Source organism: Anomaloglossus baeobatrachus, chromosome 6, assembly GCF_048569485.1.
Source record: "Anomaloglossus baeobatrachus isolate aAnoBae1 chromosome 6, aAnoBae1.hap1, whole genome shotgun sequence".
Taxonomy (NCBI): Eukaryota; Metazoa; Chordata; class Amphibia; order Anura; family Aromobatidae; genus Anomaloglossus; species Anomaloglossus baeobatrachus.
The window spans coordinates 503,541,992-503,556,857 of record NC_134358.1 but is presented as its reverse complement, the minus strand read 5'-3'; positions in this window follow the sequence as shown (position 1 = coordinate 503,556,857).

Below are 14,866 nucleotides of genomic sequence, written 5' to 3'. Positions count from 1 at the left end.
GAGTGGGAGCCTAGGTGAAGTGGAGTAGCCGGGCACATCCCCACTAGAGGAGACAACAAGGAAAGATTTCCCCGGACAGGAATTGTGACCGTGCGCTACAAGATCCATGCATTGAGCTGTCTGTGAAACTCTGTGCAATAAAGATGTCGTTTGGTTTATCTGAACCCTGCCTGAAGAGTCTTCCTGCGGCTGACAGTATGCTCTTTTCCACCACACTCTGCCCCACAGAACAATCCCCTGTCCCAATAGTGACGGCGGAGCCGGGGGTAAGCCTGATAGAAAAAGGGGCCACGACTACAATCCCCGAGGCACCCCTGGCACCTCGTTACACCTTACTGCCAAATGGGTGTGGCTAGGGGCATGGTCAAAATTTGCCACGGTGAACTCCACATAGTTTATCCCTCTTTCTGTTCTTCAATGGTTGGGTGGTATAACACTGTCTTATCTTCTGTGCCTCCATCTCACCACGCATCTCCCACCCAGTGTTCACTCCATGTGAGCAGGCCCTGAAGCACGTGCAGTAAACTCCAGTTCCTGCTTGCGTCTGCTATCCCTGGCCTAGCATGAACACGGAGTCGGAGATACAATGGGATGGGGGTGCGGAGGACCGGACAGCAGGCAGGCAGCATTAGGGGCGGCAAGAATGGTAAGCGTTGGAGTATGTTACTATTGTTCAGCAAGATCATAGCCACAGCTTCATTCGGAACAAATGAACAAAATCTATATTCTCCAGAATGCAGATTTTTGTTAATTTCGAATAGAATTCAATAGCATTAGAATAAATTCTCCAATCTTTAGTAGCTACAATACTTTGATCAAGACCAGATACATATTGACATATTAAGTAGCCACAAAAAGTATTGGGACAATTAACTAATTATTGAATTCCTTAAAGCTACAGCTATTTTTTTTTTTTACACTTAAAGCGCACAACAGAAAAATAATGTTGCTTCCTGGTACCAGCTATGTTGGCTGAGGACCCACCTCTTCTGGTCACATGGGTATGACATCAGCACAGGTCCTTCTAGCCACATAGTAAAATGATTCTGTAACAGAATTGCCATAAATAACAGATAGTGGGTGGACAGACAGGCAGGTGGGCGGGAATCACTATCAAAACCCACCCCAGCTATCAGCTGATCGGCAGCTGCTGCCAATCAAAAAACTGCTAATTTTACAAACTTTATTTGCTTGTGTTTTAAAAACTATACATCCTAGCTGACAACTATAGGTATGCAAAGAATCAGCATGATTTAGGTTATATAGGAAAACCCTGGTGATTGGTTCCTTTAAAAATGAATCTCAATCAACATATTGGAGTGAAAGTGCCTTCATATTGTCACCTCTAGATCAGTATTCCTAAATTAAAATGTCGGTGGGTACAAATATGCTTATTGCTCATGAGCAGTAATTTATCATTTATAGGCTTTCAAAGAATAGTTACATTATTCTTCACTACCACTTTGTAATTAATACAATAGCCCTGGAGGATATTTAACTTTTGAACTAATTTTCCAAGCTATATGCCAAAAGAACATACAAACATATTGAAAATATTGCATACTTCTCTTTCATTTTGTTATATAGATAAATATACAAACAAAGAATAACATACTCTAAATGAAGAAGCATTAATTTGCCTTGCAGGCAATGTCAGCTATGTGCTTTAGAACCACGCCTTTTCCATGGCTTGCATTGATGTCAGGTGTGTGTAATTTATTCAGAGCATGAAAGTAATGAGAAATGAATAATGAGAACCTCAAGCATGTGAAGATATCACATCTGAATTGTTCCTGGAGCACAATTAGCTTTTACAAACTGTTTTGACTATGTAGATGTTCTATCTTTCAGGCCTCGTTGAGACTTCAAAATTTTGTCCAGTGCGCTGTCCGTGCGCATCAGAGAACCCACTGATGAATATTCACCTATGTGCAAGTGCAGATGAGCGATGGACAGTGGAAAAAACTGCATCATATACTATTCTTTTCCTTTATACAGAAAGAAATAGTATGAAGTAGCAGTCAGCCTCCTGCATCCATCCTTGATGTCGATGAGTACACTGAGCTGCACACAAACCCCGATTTTTACAAAGACCGCGTAGACCTGACCAGTGATGGGCAATTACTAAAATATTCGGGTTCAGATTATTAATCTCAAATATTTAGTACTATTCGTGTATTTGTCACGGATAATGAATCTAATGGAATGGGAATCTCAAATAGTTTTCTAGTGGATCCTCCCAGGCAGTGGCGTAACTAGAGTTTGATGGGCCCCGATGCGAAGTTCAGACCTGGGCCCTCTCCCCCCCTCTACGTACACCGACACTTTGGGTACAGGATAATGACACTAACACTCAGGCTACGGGATAATGATGCTGACACTTGACTCTTACCCTCAGCACCCAGGTTTCCCATGATCTCAAATTCCTCTACTAGCACCCAGCTTTCCTATGTTCGGATATCCATCTTGTCCTCGGCACTCAGCTTCCCCATGCTCTGCTATACATCTTTCCCTCACCACCCTACACAGCGTCCTTCTCCTCTCTCCCAATTGAAACACATGAAAGTGTTCATTCATATGGGGAAGTCAGGAGAGATAGATTTCGGCTGACAGACACGGACAGCCACAGGACAGCCTTAGGGCTTGCTCACACCAGTGTATAATTCTCACAAGTGCTTTCCCATGTTTTATCAGATAGCCATCAGACCAATGTTATTCTATGGAGCAGTGCCGAACAGCATTTATTTTCTCATGCAGATTCGGCAGGAGAAAAAAAGCGCAGCATGGAAGTGATTGGCAGCACAAATTGGATGGCACTCACCTATTCAAGTCTATAAGTGCATGGAAATCACCGGACTTCGCTCAGATGACATCTGAGTGCAGTATGATTTCCGCGGACTCACAGAATAGAGAAGGTGGAGAAATTTTGTTCTCCATCATCTCCTGACATTGTGCTCCAATTCTCTCATGCGAGAGAATAGTTTCACCATAAGCTGGTACTCGGATTAGAGTTTGATCAGAGTGTCATTACCATAATCCATCTCGTGGTTGAGAGAATCTACGCTTGTGTGACTCCGGCCTTAGTTTTATAGTATTTGTACATAAAAGCTATGTGTAGAACAAAAGAAAAGGAGGCGATCAAGCAGTCCATTAGTGTACAAAATTTATTTTATTATCAGGTGAAGGTAAAAAACACCATAAAAACAATTTTCACTGGGTAAATCCACCTTAATTATTATCATATAATCATTGGCTTTCCAAAATAACATCGCACATTATATATGACAAGGTACAGCTGTCAATTACTATCATGCAACCTCCAAAATGTATATCATCAAGATCAAATACGGCAGTCATACACCTCTATCACAACGTAAATGCAATATGACAATAGTGTATCCTGCTATAAATGTATAGATTTTTTATTGATGTCCATACATAAGCTGAAATTATTAATATCGGCGTGATCGGTAGGTATTTGTTAGAAATTCAGCGTAAACCGCAAGTTTACCACATGATTATATAGCACTAGACTGTAGACCTTGCCACAAAATATACTATATTAAACCAAAGTTCTGGATACCACTACCGCTGAGAGGAGCTAGTTCGGGTCCCGTCCCCAATTGTGCTGCCTGGTGATCCGTGACCTGCCTCCTGGCGCTAAGTTTACTTCTCTGTTGGTCCCGGTAGTATGGAACATGCCGGGTCCCGCTCCCCACTATAGCTAAGAGTGGGAGCTTGCTCTCAGGGTTCATGCTTGGGGTTTTCTGGCCCATTGGAGTGGAAAGTCCTGTCCCCCTCATTGTGCTAGTACCCCGATTCTGGAGTGGGTGCAGAGCGGATCTTGAAGGCTCTGTTCTTATCGGGTAAATTGTCAGGTTGCCTATAGCTACTCCCTGACCTAGGGTCCATGTACCACGTTGTGCCCTGGTCCCAGCCCAGTGATGGTGCAAGGTCGCCGGCTGTCCCCCTCGACAGTTCCGTGCCCCTTGCCACGATCCCCTGCGACCGGGGGTCCAACTCCTCTGGGCCCAGACCACCGTCTGCCAACTAGATAGCTTCTTAGGAGCCTTGCTCCTGACCTCCTCTCTTCTTCACTTCCAATACAACACTCCTCTTCTTCTGACACTCCTGACCTCCCCTTAACTAACCCCCCAAGAGGGCGACCCTATTCCACTCAGGCCGTCCACTGGTGTGTCTGGTGGGTGAGGTGCAGAGTATGCCTATGGTTTTGATTAGCTGATGTAGGCAACACCATGTAGTTGGGGACCCATAACCAAGAAGGAGGTGGATATTGCACGGGAGGGTAGATTGTGCAATACCCTGTGACGACCTGATAGTCCAGGGGTGTCACAGAAGCATAGTCTGTAAAACACTAGAGATGGCAGTCAATTAGTGTAAAATGAGGTTACCAATCAGCAGAATTGTAATTACAGCCCTGGAGTAGTAGAGGATATTCACACATGGTAGATTTGTTAATACAAATCAGCAGCTGAACGTCCATTGCAATCCAGTTGTTTAGGTAGCAAATATGTGGATTTCAGCAAGTCTCAAAAATGTCTGCAATAAATCTGCTACATGTGAATATAGCCTAATACTAGCCAATACTTGATGGTTTCCTAAGGTCAGTGTAAGATTAATAATGTCATAATGCTCAACTTTTCATTTAAAACATAACCACCTAAAAATTAAAAATTGCAAAATGGTATATAAATGTGACTATTCTCTTTGCTCAGAGAGAAATGTGTGGTATGTCTTTCAATCTTTGGTCTTGGAAAGACTTGATAATTTGTAAACAGGTAAATAAAAGCAGGACACGGTCAGAAGAAAATAAAAGGTAAGTCATGGCAGCTAATCAATATTTGTATAGATCAAAGTACTGGCAAGATTCCTAGATGCTCTGTGGCAGCGCTATGTATTTCTACATTGTTCCAAATCTATGTGTATATATTTTACAACTCTAGTAATAGTAATCACAGCTTTCCAAATGGGGAAAATAAAATGAAATCACCGCAAATATTCTAATCTTGCAAAAAAAAAAATCAAATTAAAAACAGATAAAGAATGGTGCTACAGGATTGTCACAAAGTTCTGCAGTCACTCTTGGTGCACACCTTGTCAGAATTCACCGGTAGTGCCCACGGTCACATGACTGCGAGTTTGTGATTTGCATACTTCCAGACACATTCTGACTACACTCTCCAGTCTTCATGTGACCGCATTTATGCAAATTGCCTCCTGTAGATGCGTGACTGTGTAAGGGGTGGACGGACCCCTAGAACGAAGAAGCAGTTTCCCCCCCCCTAAAGATGCCTCATGCTGGGGTAGCCAGAGATGTTAAAGATGTTGATGTGATGTTATTTGTGTTTTACAGCAATAACGGGTTTCCCCACTAGGTGTCAGGGTGGAACAGTGGTCCCCATGGGAGCAGTATAGGAGAAAGGAGGAGCAGGACAGCCTAAGGGGAGGGTTAGAGGACTCTGTAGCAGAGTGAGAGTAGTAGTAGAGAGAGAGTCTGTTGGTGCTGAGAGAAGAAGCAACGGGGCAGAGTGTGGGAGCGACCGTGGCAGATAGCCAAAGAGAGAAAGAGAAAAGTGCCTTGATCAAGAACCAGCAGTGTACGGGTAAGACCCGCAGAAGCATAGACAGAGAAGCAGAAGCTTATGGGCAAAGCCTGTAGTAGCCGGAGTACGAGCATAGTTAAAGAGAAACAAGAGTAGCCGGGTAACGCCCGCTGAAGAGAAACAGGAGTAGTCCCCCGGCAGGAATTGTGATTTGGAAGCTGGAAGATTTGTGTACCGAGACTGTATAGAAGTTATGTGCAATAAAATGCCTTTTGGTTCACCAGAAGCCTGTCTGCGGTGTTTACCTGAGTCTGGCGAAATGCCCACACCATCCACACTCTGCCCCACAAGTGGAACCCATGCTTTAATAGTGACGGCTGGGCCGGGGGTCAGTCTGATGCATAAAGCGGCCATTACAGCAGCCCCCCAGGCACCCCCGGCACACCGTTACAAGTGGCGCTGCGAGCAGGGTGAAGCTTGTCTGAAAGGAACCCCGATTCAAGAATGTGAGGAAGACCAAGTAGTGCCTAAGGCGTTAGACTGGTCGCAAGATGGCGGTAAGATGGCCGCCACCCTCATAGACTCGGTGGAGGCGCGGAAGATTGGCGCCAAACGCAAAACACTGAGCTGGCCGGTGAAGAAGAAGAAGTGCAGAGTGCGCCGCCCAAAGAGGGGAGGTACTTGCCCCAAGATGCGGCAGAAGACTAGAGACGTGGGCGGCGTTGCAGGAAAGAAGAGGCGTCACCTATGCTGGGTCGACCTGGTGAGTGAGGCCAGGGGTGGAGTGTATGCAAGAGCGGGAAAGGAAGGTCCGCCTCCACCTTTCTTGGCGCCATTACAGCTAGAGCAACGGGAGACGCCAACTCAACGGCCTGCGCTAAGCAACATGGAGACACAGGCAGGCAAATGAGCCGAGGCAGGCGTGCTGGTGACAACTGGCCTAGGAAGAGGATGCCCGAGGCGGAGTGTAGCAGAAGAGGCACCTACCATAACGTTACTGGCTGTGACCGGAGGACCGGAGAGGCCCGCCAAGGTCACGTGGGTCACCTCGTGGCATGCTGTCACCGGGGAGACGACCACAGAAGTCCGGGCTACCTACACGACCCAACTGACACTGGGAAGCGGGACACTCGGAGCACCCCTTCAGAGTCCGGAGGCGGCTGCATCGGTCAAGGTAGGGCCTCCGCCCCCCATAGAAGTCCAGGCCCCGGGCTGGCAAAATACCACAAAGTTCGAGGAAGATGAGTGGGGGTTTTTCTGGGAGCCAGTGAAGCCGTCGCCCCTAACCCGGCGACAGTCCCCACCGCCTGAGTTAGATCCGGTGCAAGAAAGGCTTCTAGCCGAGACCGTGGCAAGGGAAATGATGGCCGGGTCTCGCAGTGAAGAGTTTGACCGGCAGTGTAGAATTGGCACCGTGGTCAAATTTAATCAGGCTGAAGGATACGGGTTTATAGAAGATAATGAGACCGGAGAGCACTTATTTTACAACCGGGTCAATCTGGACACTGAGGGGTTACCCCAACGTCTCCATACCCTGTATCCGGGTGAGAAAGTAAAGTTTCGAAGAGAAGTGGGTTGCCGGGGCCTGTTCGCAGTGGGAGTGACCCGTATGCCCACTGTCCAGGAGGCCGCGCAGTGGCAGCAAGAGATAGAGTGGGAGGATTGTCAGTACCGGAGACGCACGCAGCAGAGACCGGTGATTGCTGATGTTTGTCGGCCAAGAAGCACTCCGGCGGCATCGCAAGAAGCAGTTGCTGAACCGGCAGCCGAGCCGGCAGAAGGGGATCAGGCGAAGGAAGCACCGGCGATATTGGCGATTCGCCAGAGCATGGTGTCGCATCCGGTGGTCGTTGTTAGCAGCCCACAGCAGACCCGTCCAGCTACCCCATCACCCCCGCCGGGGGCTGAGGGGCCAAACCCGGAGGCCGGGGAGTCAGAGCCGCAACCAAGTTACGAGCCGTTCCGGAGGCTGCGCCGCTTACCAGGCCAATCCCTCTCCGAGTACGTGAGGGCCCAGCGGGCTGAATGGCTGCGCGCTTACCACCCTGCATGAGATACCAGTAAACAGAGGTGACGGACATAGATGTTTTCAAGAACCGGTGCTGTTCCAAGCCGGTGACTGTTCTCAGTTGCAGCAACGTTCAAGTTACTGAGCTCGGGAGGAGCCTGATGCCGGACTGTGCAGGGACTCCCTCCGTGACTGTTAAGGAAATCTTATTGTTTGTTATTTGTCTGCCTACGGAAGACCGGGAGCGCTAGGAATAGCCTCCGGGCGGAAGGTCAGCTAAGACCGGGAGCGCTGAGAATAGCCTCCGGGCAAAGATACTACTAAGACCGGGAGCTCCCTTGGAGGGACTCCGGGCACCGGACTTGTGTGCCCATTGGTTGTGCTTTTATGTGCTGGTTTTAAAGTTTTATTTGATAAAGAGAAGAGATTGCTTTGCAACCAGGTGTATGTGTTTTGTTGGTCAGGTTTTGTCTTGCAGATCCGAACCTTGCCGGGAGGCTAAGGTAAAAGAGGGGAGGGATGTAAGGGGTGGACGGACCCCTAGAACGAAGAAGCAGTTTCCCCCCCTGAAGATGCCTCCCGCTGGGGTAGCCAGAGATGTTAAAGATGTTGATGTGATGTTATTTGTGTTTTACAGCAATAACGGGTTTCCTCACTAGGTGTCAGGGTGGAACAGTGGTCCCCATGGGAGCAGTATAGGAGAAAGGAGGAGCAGGACAGCCTAGGGGTAGGGTTAGAGGACTCTGTAGCAGAGTGAGAGTAGTAGTAGAGAGAGAGTCTGTTGGTGCTGAGAGAAGAAGCAACGGGGCAGAGTGTGGGAGCGACCGTGGCAGATAGCCAAAGAGAGAAAGAGAAAAGTGCCTTGATCAAGAACCAGCAGTGTACGGGTAAGACCCGCAGAAGCATAGACAGAGAAGCAGAAGCTTATGGGCAAAGCCTGTAGTAGCCGGAGTACGAGCATAGTTAAAGAGAAACAAGAGTAGCCGGGTAACGCCCGCTGAAGAGAAACAGGAGTAGTCCTCCGGCAGGAATTGTGATTTGGAAGCTGGAAGATTTGTGTACCGAAACTGTATAGAAGTTATGTGCAATAAAATGCCTTTTGGTTCACCAGAAGCCTGTCTGCGGTGTTTACCTGAGTCTGGCGAAATGCCCACACCATCCACACTCTGCCCCACAAGTGGAACCCATGCTTTAATAGTGACGGCTGGGCCGGGGGTCAGTCTGATGCATAAAGCGGCCATTACAGCAGCCCCCCAGGCACCCCCGGCCCAGCCGTTACAACTGCTCGCTTTTTGCCGGCAATATTGGCAAATCTCGAGCACCAATAGTGACTGCAGACTTTTGTGACAAGCCAGGGCAACCTCTTTAAAGGAAATCTGTCAGCAGGTTTTGCTACTTCATCTGAGAGCAGAGATTCTGAAACTAACTTAGATTATTGTGTGCAGCCCTTTAGCATTATCTAAGAATTGAGTTTAGCTGCACTGAGAGACTTTCCCACCCACACCAGGCTCTCACTAGAGATTGTGCATTGACTGTGAGGTGTCAATCACAGCAGTGTGTGTGCTGGACAACATGGCACAAGCCAGCTAGACAAACTAATGATAAGGCCGGAGTCACACTTGCGAGTGCCTCATGTGTAACTCGCACGAGTCTCTCATTGAATCACCAGGCATGGCCGCACACTCTCCGGACAGGAGCGGGTCGGTTGCATGTATCTCTATGCAGCTAAGATGCTCCTGTCTGGAGAGTGTGTGGCCGTGCCGGGTGATTCAATGAGAGACTTGCGCGAGATACAAGCGAGGCTCTCGTAAGTGTGACTCCGGCCTAAGAGTTTGGCTGCTAAAACAAACATCGCAAATAAATAAAATATCAGTCTGTGACAACACAGGCATGCCTGAACTGTCTGTCTAAAGTCTTACAGCATGCTGGCTTCAGCTTATATAGCAAAAACCTGCTGACAGATTCCTTTTAAAGGGAATCTGTTAGCCGGTTTTTGCTATGTAATGTGAAGACAGCATGCTATAAAGAGTTAACACAGAGTTTAGGGCTGCCTGTCTTGTCAAGATCCAATTGGTTGTTTTTTTGCTATATTTGTTTAACCAGCAGAACTTTATTATAATAATATCAATCCGACACGCCCCCGTTCCTCAGGTTGACTTCTCATTGTTAATGTATAATCTCTATACAGAGCCTGATGTTGGCGGGGCAGCTCTCTGGACTCTCCTGTATGGCTAAATCTAAAAATTCTGATTGTGTCAGAACGGCTGCACCCAGTAATCTAACAGATACATTGCTGGATTCAGGATCTCTTTGCCTACGTCATGCTTCTCTCAGATGAAGTAGCAAAAACCTGCTAAAAAAACTGAGAGTCCTCAGTCGTTGATGCCTTTTAATGGCTAACTGAAAACATGGTAATATATTGCAAGCTTTTGAGACTACTCAGGTCTCTTCATCAGGCTCAGTATCTCAGTATCAGGCTCTAAGACCTGAGTAGTCTTGAAAGCTTGCTATATATTATCATCTTTTCAGTTAGCCATTAAAAGGTATCAACCACTGAGAACTCTCAGTTCTTTTAAACAATTTTTGTTATATCTACTGGCTAACACGGTACAAAGATATATTTTACCTGTATCAGAAACCTGCTGACAGATTCCCTTTAATAACATTAGGTTTTGGAGAGGAATTCTTTGTCTATTTCTCATTTGATTTATTTGCAAGAATAGAAGAATTGATATTATTTAATTTTATTTTCCATATTTTCAATTCTCTCACCGGCAATACCAGTGAGTCCGGACAGTGGGCACATTTTTACTAAAGTATCTCAGACAACCCCTTTAAGCACTGTGTTAATTCTAAAGTGACCGTGTATAAAATCAGCCTCCCACTACGTTGTCTGAATGATAAACTAGTGAAACTAAGCCCCAGCCTTCTAGCTAAATCCCACCCATATAGCTAAAAACAGGAGGGATCAGGTAGAAATTAAATTGGTTTTGTCACGCTTTTTAATTTTCTCCTATTGTAGATAGCTGAGTGCTGTACTTTGCTGTCTTCGGCAGTCCCATCTAGAATGAATGGAGCGAATATGAGAATGCTCGACCATTACACCACTCTGCAGAGCCTTGTACTGAGGATCGTCAGCATCCCAGGAGTCACACCCCAAATAATAAGGAATTTATTCTCTATCATAACAGTATAGGATAGCTTAAGATCATGGAAAAAAAAAATCTTCACACTTTTCCAGATTGACATAATTTTCATCTCCATTGCTCATAAAATTGCAAATTTAATGTTCCAATTGATGTATTGTACATATTTGGAAGATGTTATCAATATCTAAAATTAAATTTCTTTTGTCCTTATGTAATCTAAACTTTTTAAAGGGACTCTATCAGCTCAGAATGACTGTTCAAACCAAGCACAGGCACTCAGTGCACCCTTGGTGTGGCCAAACATTTAGTTACACCTTCCCACCAACTTGTTTTACATCTATCTTTGCCCTTCTCTAAAGGCCCCTTTACACACTGCAACATCGCTAGTGATATCGCTGTAACGTCACCGGTTTTGTGACGTAATAGCGACCTCCCCAGTGACATTACAGTGTGTGACACCCATCAGCGACCTGGCCCCCGCTGTGAGGTCGCTAATTGCTACAAGTCGTTCAGGACCATTTTTTGGTCCTTTGTTTCCCGCTGCGCAGCATGCATTGGTGTGTTTGACACCGTTACAACGATATCGTTAGCGACTTAGAACCAAGCCCGTAGGCGTGCTATAGTGTTCCCTTTCCCACCCCCTTACCTCCGATTGGTGGTTGCTGTTGTGTTCTGATTGGACGGCTTTCACTGAAAAGAAGGCAACTTTAGCGCCTCCGTCCTTTGTTTCAAAGCTAACTTGTTCCTGAGCGTGCTGGTTTGCGGATCATTAGAGAGTTCTCCAGTCTGCAATACTATAAAGCTCAGGAACAAAGCTCAGAAGCTCAGGAACAAAGGATATACAAGTGCGACTTTTGCCAATCTTTCCAAGCTTAGGGTCGCTAATAAGAACGCACTAGCGATCACCAATCGGAGCTGAGGGGGGCATGTAAAAAGGACACCTAGGTGGCTTCAGCGCCAAAAACCATGCCCTTAACATAGGTGTGAGTCATCAAATAGCTGCTGTGTGACACGTCCCCAACGACCAGCAAGGTTGTTCTGCAGGTCTGTATCGCTGCTGCGTTGTTGGCCAGATCTGCCTGTTGACAGCTCATCAGCGACTGTTTGGAGAATTTCCAGCAATCCCGGCCAGGTTGAGATCGCTGGTGGGATCGCTAGAAAGTCTCAGTGTGTAAAGGGGCCATAACTCTAGAAATCCAGAGCTGTCAATCAAAGAGGCTGGGGGATGGGTGTAGAGATAGAGGGAAAACAAATAAATAAGCAGGTTAGAAGGTGTGCTAAAATATTTGGCTCTGTCAAGGGTGCACCAACTGCCGGTACTTGGTTTAAACAGTTGTTCTGGGATAACAGACTCGATTTATGTACCTAAAAAAAAAATATAATGCTTTTTTTCATAGTCGCCAACTATAGGACCATGATCCTTTTCTCTTTTTCACCAAAAGTTATATTGAAGCTCCACTTTCTCCTACAATACATTGCAAAAATAGTGTGGATGTTTGAATGTCATCTGTCGAATTTCTGTATCATCTATTAGTATAATTACCATGCGTATTATGAATAATAAGCTACGTCACCATCGGGTGGTGGGGCGTATTGCTAAGTAACTTGTCTTCACTCATTCGGTTGTCCGCTGCATGCAAAGATTACTCATCTGGGGGCAATTTCTTTAGAATTCATCACAGTAACAAAATGATGCATGTGCAACCTTGAATTATGCAGTAATGACTCTCTAAGCCAGTGGACTGCTCCTTGAATGTACTAATCTCTGCCTTATGAAGGACGCATAGCACGTCCGAAATGCGTGTGACTCTTCTGATGACGAGAGGCAGTGAAAATACTTTTGAAGTCAAGAAAACAAACTGAGTGAAGTATCTACTTGTGAATCTATAGCCCAGGGCAAAGGGGTTTGAGGTACTTGCACCAACTAAATAAAGACAAGCTGCCATCCACTTTGGTGTATCTGAAATGCAACCTGAAAATTCACACGCAATATTCCTGAGGATCTAAATGCAACTTTTAAGACAGTTATTAAGATCTGAGGAATATTTTTATTGAAGGGTTAGTCATCTTGTTTTTGCCAGTTGACTTAAGGCTACTTTACACGCTGCGATATCGGTCCCAATATCGCTAGCGTGGGTACCCGCCCCCATCTGTTGTGCGACATGGGCAAATCGCTGCCCGTGCCGCACAACATCGCGCAGACCCGTCACACATACTTACCTGCCCGGCGACATCGCTGTGACCGGCGAACCGCCTCCTTTCTAAGGGGGCGGTCCGTGCGGCGTCACAGCGACGTCACTGAGCGGCCGCCCAATAGAAGTGGAGGGGCGGAGATGAGTGGCCGGAACATCCCGCCCACCTCCTTCCTTCCGCATAGCGGCCGGGACGCAGGTAAGGAGAGGTTCCTCGTTCCTGCGGCGCCACACATAGCTATGTGTGCTGCCGCAGGAGCGACGAACTACATCGTTACTGCTGCAGTAACGATAATCGAGAATGGACCCCCATGTCACTGATGAGCGATTTTGCACGGTTTTGCAACGATGCAATTCGCTCATCGGTGTCACACGCAGCAACATCGCTAATGCGGCCAGATGTGCGTCACAAATTCCGTGACCCCAACGAGTCCGCATTAGCGATGTTGCAGCGTGTAAAGCCCCCTTTAGTGATATAAATGGCGAAAGATGTTAAGATCAGTGATTGGCTGCAGTGCTGTCGACTGTTGCAGCCAATCAATAAAGAACAATGCTGAGGCTGAAACGTTGCACTGGACCTAAGGAGGGTAAGTAAAGCTCAGTTTACTTTTTTATATCACTCAAACTAAATTCTAAAGTTAGTTGAAAAGAGACAACCCCTTCAATTTTTATTAGACTTCACTCAAAGTAATGACTGTTTTACATGCAACAATAGTGGAACATTCTGCCCCTCAGTATGTTCTTTAATGAATTGTTATCATGGTGTCCTGGAGAATCCCAACAGGCTATGTTAACTCAGAGAAGATAAGCTGCTGAATTTCAGTAAGGCCCCTGTCACACTGCGTTCCAATCTCCATTCAGTGGTCTCGTCGGGGCTGCCGTCCGAAGCCCCCACAAAACGGGTTTTGGAGTTATGCGGTAACGGGGCCATTAACTATAATGGTGCAGTCTAATGGTACCAGACTGCGTCTGGGTGTCCGCCACCAGTAAGCGTATACTCCCGAAAACAGTTCACGTCAGAGCACACGGTGACTCTGTCTGCACCATTATAGTCAATGGACACGTGGGCGCATACGTCTATAACCCGTTTTGCGGGAAGTTCGGACGGAAGCCTCGATCGGAGAACTGATCGGAACGCAATGTGAAAGGGGTCTAATGGAAAAAGGAATTACATTTTAACAAACCTCACCCATGAATTGCAGAAAAATATCCACATGTGAATTAATATGCAGTGCAAATTTTAGTTTTGCGTCATTTCAATTTATGTTACAGGATGGTTGCAAACTTGTCAGCTATACATGTAAAATCTAGAAAAAACTACATTTACTGGTAATTTTGTCTGATAGATAAGTCTTAACAAAACATTTTTCAAATTGTTTGAAATGGAAAAAGAAAAAAAAGAGCAAAAATAAAAGTTCCCTTCTCTGGTGTTTCTTTGGCCTCCTTGCAATGTCCCTCATGGCTTCTTGTGGAATTGCTGATGAGATGGACAGTGGAACTTCCTTTATAATCACATGCTAACATGGAGAATTACAGAAAATGTAAGCATTATGAAGCACCCCAACAAATAAAAGAGTAGACAAGCCATTTACTGTATTTTTTGGATTGTAAGACGCACTTTTCCTTCCAAAAATGTGGGAGGAAAATGAGGAATGTGTCTTACAATGTGAATGTACTTTACGGGGGGTGGTGGAGACTGGGTGCTGGGCTGGCGGCGGGGGCTGTTCTGGTGGTGGGGGCTCTGCTGGCGGCGGGGGCCCCTGCTAGCAGTGGGGGCCTGTGCTGGCGGCAGGGGCCCTGCTGGCTGTGTGGAGCAGGGCAGTGCGGTGGGTGTCCAAAATGCTCTGCTGGTGTCGCGGGCGGAGGAGGGGACGCCGCGCTCTCCCACTGCTCGGGTCCGGCTGCCGCTGCGGCTGCTGCGGCCTGCTGCTGCTGCTCGATGGCTCGAGCGAT